The following is an 8617-nucleotide window of genomic DNA, read 5'->3' as shown; positions in this document are numbered from 1 at the left end:
TGTTCAGTGAGCGACCCTATTATTGCATTTAGCCAAACATTTGTCTGTACATGCATTGTTTTTGCCATTTTTGGAACAAACAAAGTTTTCATCCCTGGGAAAGTTTAAAAACGACATTACTTTGCAGAGAGGAATCAGAATTAGTGATCAAGCATGCGATTATGTACACGCTATATTTTATACAGTTCCGGGATCAGTTATCCGGAAACCCATTATGCAGAAAGCTCAGAATTACGGGAAGGTCATCTCCCATAGACTTTATTTTAAGTAAATATGTCAGATTTTTAAAACTGTTTTTCTATTTCTCTGTAATAATAAAACTAGGATATAATTGATCCTTATTGGAGGCAAAACAATCTTATACGGTTTATTTAGGGGGTTATTTATTAAACTCCAAATTTTTAAAAGGGGAAAAACACAAATTTTTTTTTGTGTAAAAAAAACGCTGAATTTGTTGAAAATTGATTAAACCCCGAGGTTGTTAAAAGTCCAAATTAAAAAAGGACTCCAACTCAGACCTGCCGAGTTCATGTAGAAGTCAGTAGGAGATGTCCCGAAGATATCCTGATTTGTGTTGGGTTTCGTGCAATAATTTGAAGATTTTGTGGTTTTCAGGTGTCAAATCCAAAAAATTTGTACGATTCAAATTTTTTCACTATTTTATAGAGTTTTTTCCCGCACAAGAAATTTTAGGGCAAATGCATTGATAAATAAGGGGAAAAATCCATGCAGATTTGGTTGGAGTCGTTTTCAGAAAATTTTTCGGATTTTGATAAATGACCCCCTCAATTTATGGAGATCCAAATTACGGAACGATCCCTCATCCAGAAAACCCAAGGTCCCAAGCATTCTGGATAGGTCCTGTATTTTTAAAGTATACTTCCTATAATTTGCTACTGCATTCACTGTTGTGACACTGGAATTGCACACAATTTAAAAGGCCATTTAAGAGTACGACCTTGTTCAGTCTGCATGCTGCCTAGCCTCTCCCAGGCACAGTTTACATCTAATAATGTGTGATTTGTTGGGTATCTTAGATTGGAATGATTTGTGGTTACTTTCCGTGGTATTGTTAGATACACCGTAGATACACCAATGATGTATAGCTATTAAATGGTACTCAGTTAAGCATTTTAAAATGAGGGGGGAAAGTACAAGTATGTGATCTCTTATCTGCAAATCTATTACCCAAAGAGCTATGAAATGCAGGAAGGCCATTTCCCATAAATATGACATTATCTTATCTTAATTATTGACTGATTTCCTAATATGAAATTACCCCATTCACTTCTTAAGGGCAGATTTATCAAGGGTCGAATTTCGAAGTAAAAAATACTTCGAAATTCGACCATCGAATTGAAATACTTTGACTTCGAATATCGAAGTCTAAGTTTTTTTTAGCGAATATAGGTATCCGAAGTAAAATCGAACGATTTGAAGAATTTCAGCAATCGATCTCATGATTTTATTCGACTTCCAAAAACTTAGAAAAATGCTCTAGAAGGTCCCCATAGGCTAACATAGCACTTCAGCAGGTTTAATTTGGCAAAGTATTGAAATCGAAGTTTTTTTTAAAGAGAGAGTACTTCGATTATCGAATGGTCGAATATTCCAACTATTTTACTTTGAATCTAATGCGAAGTCGAAGTCATAGTATCCTATTCGATGGTCGAAGTATCCAAAAAATTACTTCGAATTTCGATTTTGTTTACTTTTAAAATTCCCTCAAATTCACTTCGACCCTTGATAAATCTGTCCCCTGGTGTTAACTAAGCTAGTATAAATCCATGGTAACGTCAAAACAATGTACACATTTCTTTTAATTGGCTTAAAAACCTTTTGACCCGACAACCCCATTAAAATGTAGGAAGTCATGGTGAATCACATAAACTGGAAAAATTGGGTGCAATCTGAATTTGTGCAGATTTGCACTTTTCTAAATTTCCACAGGTCTCTGCACCCTGAAATGGAGTATTAAGATGTGCGTTTCTTACATGAATACAGCACTGACTTATGAGTTACTCAGATGCACAAGATAGGGAGCACCAAAGGGTGGTAAGGACAGAGCTGCACTATAAACCTTGCACAGGATATTTAATCTGCTGCTAACTGCTGCAGCACTTTCCCTGCTGCAAATCCAACATGAATGAATAATAAGGGATGAGGATTTGTGCCAAATATGCAAAAGTAAATGACACCTCTTGTCTTAATACCTACAAAGCTTTATTATAAACTAGGATTTCTAAAATTAGAGCCTCCCCCCTGAGAACAACATCAAATGGGGTGGAGAGCAAAATGTTGCTTACAATTAAGTTATTGGGCACCATTATCTTAAAGCATGATAACCCCTGTGTTGTTCCATAGAATAGTTGTTCAGCTGTGGGAAATACAAGATCCCAATATTTATTGCCAGCTATTGCTTACTCTTAAGGACTGAAGCTGTTTTAAATGGAAGATGCAGAAAATGTGAGGTTGGATGATATATTTTATTGGCTAACCGAGTAAGTAAAAACTGCAAGCTTTTGAGATGATAGTGTTACAGCTCTTCTTCAGAAACACAACTATAGTTTATATAAACAGGCTGCTGTGTAGCCACGGGGGTAGCCATTTAAGCACAGAATACACAGTAGATAACAGATAAGTTCTGAAGGATCCCATTCTATACTACAGAGTTTATCTGTTATCAGTTGTGTATCCTGTCCATTTTCTCCTTTACAGCTTTAAATGACTGTCTCCGTGGCTGCACAAAAGTTGCTAATATATACTATTGTCGAGTTTCTGAAGCAAACACACTACTATTACCAGTGCAGCACAACAGAACATTATATTTTTATGACTTTAAAACACTTTAATTTTTTGTGTTACTGTTCCTTTAAAGATGTTACTGGACAATGAACCTAAGGCCAAGGGCACTCAAGGAATACGGGCCCTTCTCTATAGCCCTTGACAATACCTCTATCTCTCTCTCTTTTCTATAAAGCCACATGATAGAAAGCCACAATAGTAACCAAAATGAATATAGTACAGGACCTGTTATGGGACCTGTTATCCAGAATGCTCTGGACCTGGGGTTTTCCGCATAATGGATCTTTCCGTAATTTGGTCTTCATGCCTTATGTCTACTAGAAATTCATTTAAACATGAAATAAACCCAATAGGCTGGTTTTGCTTCCAATAAGAATTAATTATATCTTAGTTGGGATCAAGTACAAGCTACTGTTTTATTATTACAGAGAAAAAGGAAATCATTTTTAAAAATTTGGATTATTTGGATAACATGGAGTCTATGGGAGACGACCATTCCGTAATTCTGGGCTTTCTGGATATCCGTTTCCGGATAAGGGATCCTATACCTGTAATAAGTAATACAGGTGAGAGGCACTAACTTTGAGTACATAGCACGAAGGAATGAAGGAATCATGGCGGGGCCTATAGTTCATTTTGCATTGTTTTGATCAGACTAGTTTTGTTTAGTTATTTACAGTACTGTAATATGGCCTGACCTTTCATTGTGTACGGTTGCATACGTTATTAAAAATGTAAATAATACAAAGCTGCAGTGTCTCATTTAATAGCATAATAACTCCAGCATGTTAAATTGTACTATAATTACTAGTTTACTGAGATGTGCTTTTCCGCTTACCACACAGACTGTAGTGTTAATCATTTTTTATGCATCAAGCCTTTTAATATTCAGTTAAACTCTCTTCAGGACTTATAGTTACCTAGACTGTAAGCTCCATGGGGCAGGGAACTCGTTCCTATTGTGTCTCAATTTCTGTATATTTAAAGGGTACTTATTTGTTATAATAGCTTATAACATTTCCGAAGACGCTGCTTGGCACTCCTGAATCAATAGGTGCCGCTGGCATGCGCAGATGGTGCTGCGCCTAAAAAAACTTTTTTTTTTTGCCGATCGGGAGAGGGACTGGCCTGGAAGGGGCCCATTAAGGGTCGGGGCCCAGCAGGTTTATTCCCGGTGTCCCGCCGTGCCTCCCCAACACTGATCCCTAGATTTGCTTTTGATGAGTATATTTTATTTTAGTATTTTTGTACCATATGGGGGAAGCACCAGAGTATTGCTATTCAATGCATTCTTCTTATTGACGGCATAGGAATAAAGCATGATTATAATCAGTCCCTGTCCCACCGGAGCTTACATTCCATGGCCCTGTTACATTTACAGCTAGGGTCAATTTTATCAGGAGTCAATTCTCCTGTGTGCTTTTGGAGTCTGGGAAAAATCCTAACAAAACACGGAACGGTTGACAGAACTAACAAATTCTTCACAGATAGTGCTTAAAGGGGTTGTTCACCTTTGAGTTAACTTTTAGTATGATGTAGAGAGTGATATTCTGAGACAATTTGCAATGGGGTTCATTTATAATTATTTGTATGCATTGATTTAAAAAAGAAATTGGAAAATGAATAGGAGAGGACATGAATAGAAAGATGAGCAATAAAATGTAGTAGTCACAATACATTTGTAGCCTTACAGAGCATTTGTTTTTCAGATGGGGTCAGATGGGGTCATCGAAAGCTGGAAAGAGTCAGAAGAAAAAGACAAATCATTCAAAAACTATAAAAAATATTAATAATGAAGACCAATTGAAAAGTTGCATAGAATTAGCCATTCTATAAAATACTAAAAGTTAATTTAAAGGTGAACCACCCTTTAAGTCAAAATCAAACTCAGGACCCCAACGCTACACTGACGCATAGGGGCAGATGTATTAAGGGTCGAATATCGAGGGTTGATTAACCCTCGATATTCGACTGGCGAATTAAAATCCTTCGACTTCGAATATTGAAGTCGAAGGATTTTGTGCAATTCGTTCGATCGAACGATCGAAGGAATAATCGTTCGATCGAACGATTAAATCCTTCGAATCGAAGATTATCCTTCGATCAGAAAAAACTTGGAAAGCCTATGGGGACCTTCCCCATAGGCTAACATGGACTTCGGTAGCTTTTAGGTGGCAAACTAGGGGGTTGAAGTTTTTTCTTAAAGAGACGACTATCGAATAGTCGAATAGTCGAACGATTTTTAGTTCGAATCGTTCGATTCGAAGTCGAAGTCAAAGGTCAAAGTAGCCCATTCGATGGTCGAAGTAGCCAAAAAAACACTTCGAAATTTGAAGTTTTTTTTCCTCTATTCCTTCACCTTTAGTGAATGGGCCCCTAATGTCTAAAAAAGACTGAAAAATCTCTGTTTCTCTAAGCAATATGTTAGTTCTCTATAAATCATGGCTAATTTAAACATACCTAAACCAAAATACCCTACTTTGATGGTAAATACTGACTATTTTTGGGGTACATTGTATTCCAGAATGCATTTTCTCAACTCAGCTATCATGTACACTGACCTCTATAGCTCCTATAGAATTACATAGGGATATGAGTGCTTTCCAGGCTCGGAGTGAGATTCAAAACAGACCCTGGCATTTCAAGTACACAGACTACAGTATGTGCAATAAACTATATTTTTAACCCATAGCAGCATTCTTCTTTCTGACGTTTTGACATCTGCAATGTTTTCTCTAAAACAAAGAATATCATAGTCTATATGATTTAAATAATCTGAGATATAAAGTGTTAATTAAGTAAAATAAAAATGTTCTCACCTATTGACACAGATTTAGCAAAATGTATCATTCTTTCATCTTTCCATGTCAATATACAACATACACTCCAACATTCTGTCAAAAGAAGAAGTGTGTATTATCATCTTGCAACTCCCTTGGATAATAACATGTTTTGCCACAGAGAATTTCAAGTGACCCTAAAATAAGTTTGTTGGATCTGAAATAGACTCTGGCTACTTGTTCCACGGGCTGACATTAAGGCTATTATAAAACAAAAGGCTATTTTTGTTGTACAAAACACACAAAATGCAAGTAAAAGGCAAAACAACCGAACTATGCTCTAAACACATTAATTATATTATAAAGCCGCATATGCAGGTGGCGGGGGAGGATCTAGTCCACAGATTGAAACCAAGGTTTTATATTTTGATCACAGGTAAACAAGTTAGGGACCGCCGTGTGGGGCTTACCTTGACGTGGTATGTCGGCTTTCCAATTTTATTATCATAATTTTGTAACAAAAAACCCTGTTTTTCTTTTTTTAGACAGGAGATTATTGCATTTAAATATGTTTTATTTGGCCTTAGGAGTGCACCCACAACACTCCTAGTTTTTTGTCCATAAACAATGGCTTTGGTGAGATGGGAGGGAAAATCTTCATTGGCCTGCACAGTGCCCTGACGTTTACCCAACTGCAAACCTCTGTCGGGAATTGAAATGCTATATACGCAATAAAGTTTCTACTGTCCTGGGTCATTAAGAAAGCTACTGCCCCCCAGGTTTTGGGAAATGTTGTATGCCAATAGTAGCTCTTATTCCTTCTACTGTAGCTCTACTGATGTCTCCTATTTTATTGCTATCATCCTATAAATCCTAAACCTTGAATGATAAGCATTTATTTTAAAATGAATATAAAAAAAATCAACTTACATTTTTACCATTATTTTATCCTCCTTCCTTTAGGGGTTCTAGACACAAATGCAAGCTTGCTCTGTAATTAAGCAATTCATGAAGAAGTGGGGTGCTGTCTGTGTTGTTTGGTGTTTGTGTTCCTTTGGCCTTTGTTTTTGTGAACATTTCCAGATTAAAAGTGCATGTTCTTGTGATTTCATATATTTCTGTTTAAATAAACGTGAGTCACAGGAGAATGTGTGTCCATAAACCTCAATGTATTATAAGCAGAAATTATTGTAATTCGTATCTGTATCTGATCTATGCTTTTGGATGATATCATCACTCATGTAGTTTAAGCACTGATTCCAACTGATTACTGAGGCAAATGACTTGTAGGACTTCTTGGATTTTAATCGCTGAAAAGTGCCACTGTCCTAGTCTGAATAAGAAGAATAAAAAAACTTGCTATATAATAGGGTGCCTCAATTCCAGAACTTTTGGTTAAATATTTGTTTTTTTCCACATTTTTCTGTATTAAGCTGGCCATAGACAGGCAGATTTACCCTCATATCGGATAAACGATCGTTCAGTGCCATCTTCCGACCTGCCACTAACCATTCAGATCAAATAAAATAGTAAAAGAACAGCTCCGACGATGTTCTCCCCCTGACAGCAATCGTACAAAAGTTATGTTGACAAAAGCTGGTAACAGTCTCCCACTGATATCGTCAGATCGACCATACATGCAGAGATCTTGCCGGTAGCCAACAGAAATTTTCTAACTTGTCTGATTGTCTGAACGACCAACAGGCCTGGACTGGGAGTCAAAATCAGCCCTGTCATTCCAAGTACACAGAGGCCCAAACAGCCTCCTACCAGTCCAAACAGACCCCTACCAGCCCACTATATGGTAACTTTCTATGGAGCCATACAGCAGCCCCTCTGGCATTTGCCAGAACCCACAGATTGCCAGTCTGGGCCTGACGACTAATGACCATGGCACGAAAAATGTCGGGACACTCCACACACGGCCCGAAAATTGTACGAAACAGAGATTTGTACGATCAAATCTTTGCGTCTATGGCCAGCTTTATAGCCTGTTCCAATTCTATCTTACATTTACCATGCAGTCAGTTGTTAGATCTCTTAGATCATATTGGTGGGGCAGATTACTTTAAAATGATGCTGTCATGCAAAAAAGTCTCTGGCAGGATGTGGGCCATAAAAATCTTGGGCCCTAGGTTGGACAACCCTTGTCTGGACCTTGATCAGCTGCCAAATTGTCTGCAATGGCACTTCATTTTCACACCGTGAACACTTTCAGAACCAGCTGGTGTTCCTTTGATGTGCGAATTAGACAGATTGTCTAATTACTAAAATAGCCTGGCCCTAAAACAAACTGCAGCTATTGGGGCATTACAGAGTCTGAGCTGTAAAGTGATTGTAAAGTTAATTTTTCCCCAAGTGTTTGGGTGAGTTATACAAGTGAACTTACACAAGTTCTAACAGGACCTGGCAAATCCAGAAACACCTAGATACACTCAACACTTCACTGATCCTTGACAAAATACTCCTAGAAGAACATACAGGCCCTCTTCTTGTGATACTGTGCTTCTTTGTCTTTAAGGCTGATTTATCTATAATTGCTGGCAAATAAAACATTGACTTGAGAAAAATCACAATAATAAATACATGGCAAACCTGTCGATATGGCATAAAATATGCCGTAATGGGAGCTTTATCTTCAGCATTCAAGCAAAAATCGAATTTATGTGTCATTTGCAATTTATCAACTTGTTCGAAAAGGCATTGCCAAGATTTTCTACTTTTTACGTCATTGTTTGTTGTGAAAGTTTTTTCAATTATATTTATTATAAGGACAATGACAGCTGGATCATTGTGTCACCACGTTAAAGAGTAAATACCCTGTCACTGTCTGCCTTTCAGACGGCTGCAGATAATTGAGCAAAAATTCTCTCCAATGTATTTTTGTGGAGTTACCCTCAGCGATTTGAATGGTCAGCTACAGTATGGTGCATATGCTTAGTGGTCATTTATTCAAGATGGGAACACCCAGTACAATATGAATGGTTAATTTAATTTCTCTCTAAGCCTACTTTTGCTTTGTCCCTAAGTTA

The sequence above is a fragment of the Xenopus laevis genome, chromosome 6S (assembly GCF_017654675.1).
Source record: "Xenopus laevis strain J_2021 chromosome 6S, Xenopus_laevis_v10.1, whole genome shotgun sequence".
Lineage (NCBI taxonomy): Eukaryota > Metazoa > Chordata > Amphibia > Anura > Pipidae > Xenopus > Xenopus laevis.
Note: the sequence above shows the minus strand (reverse complement) of the source record.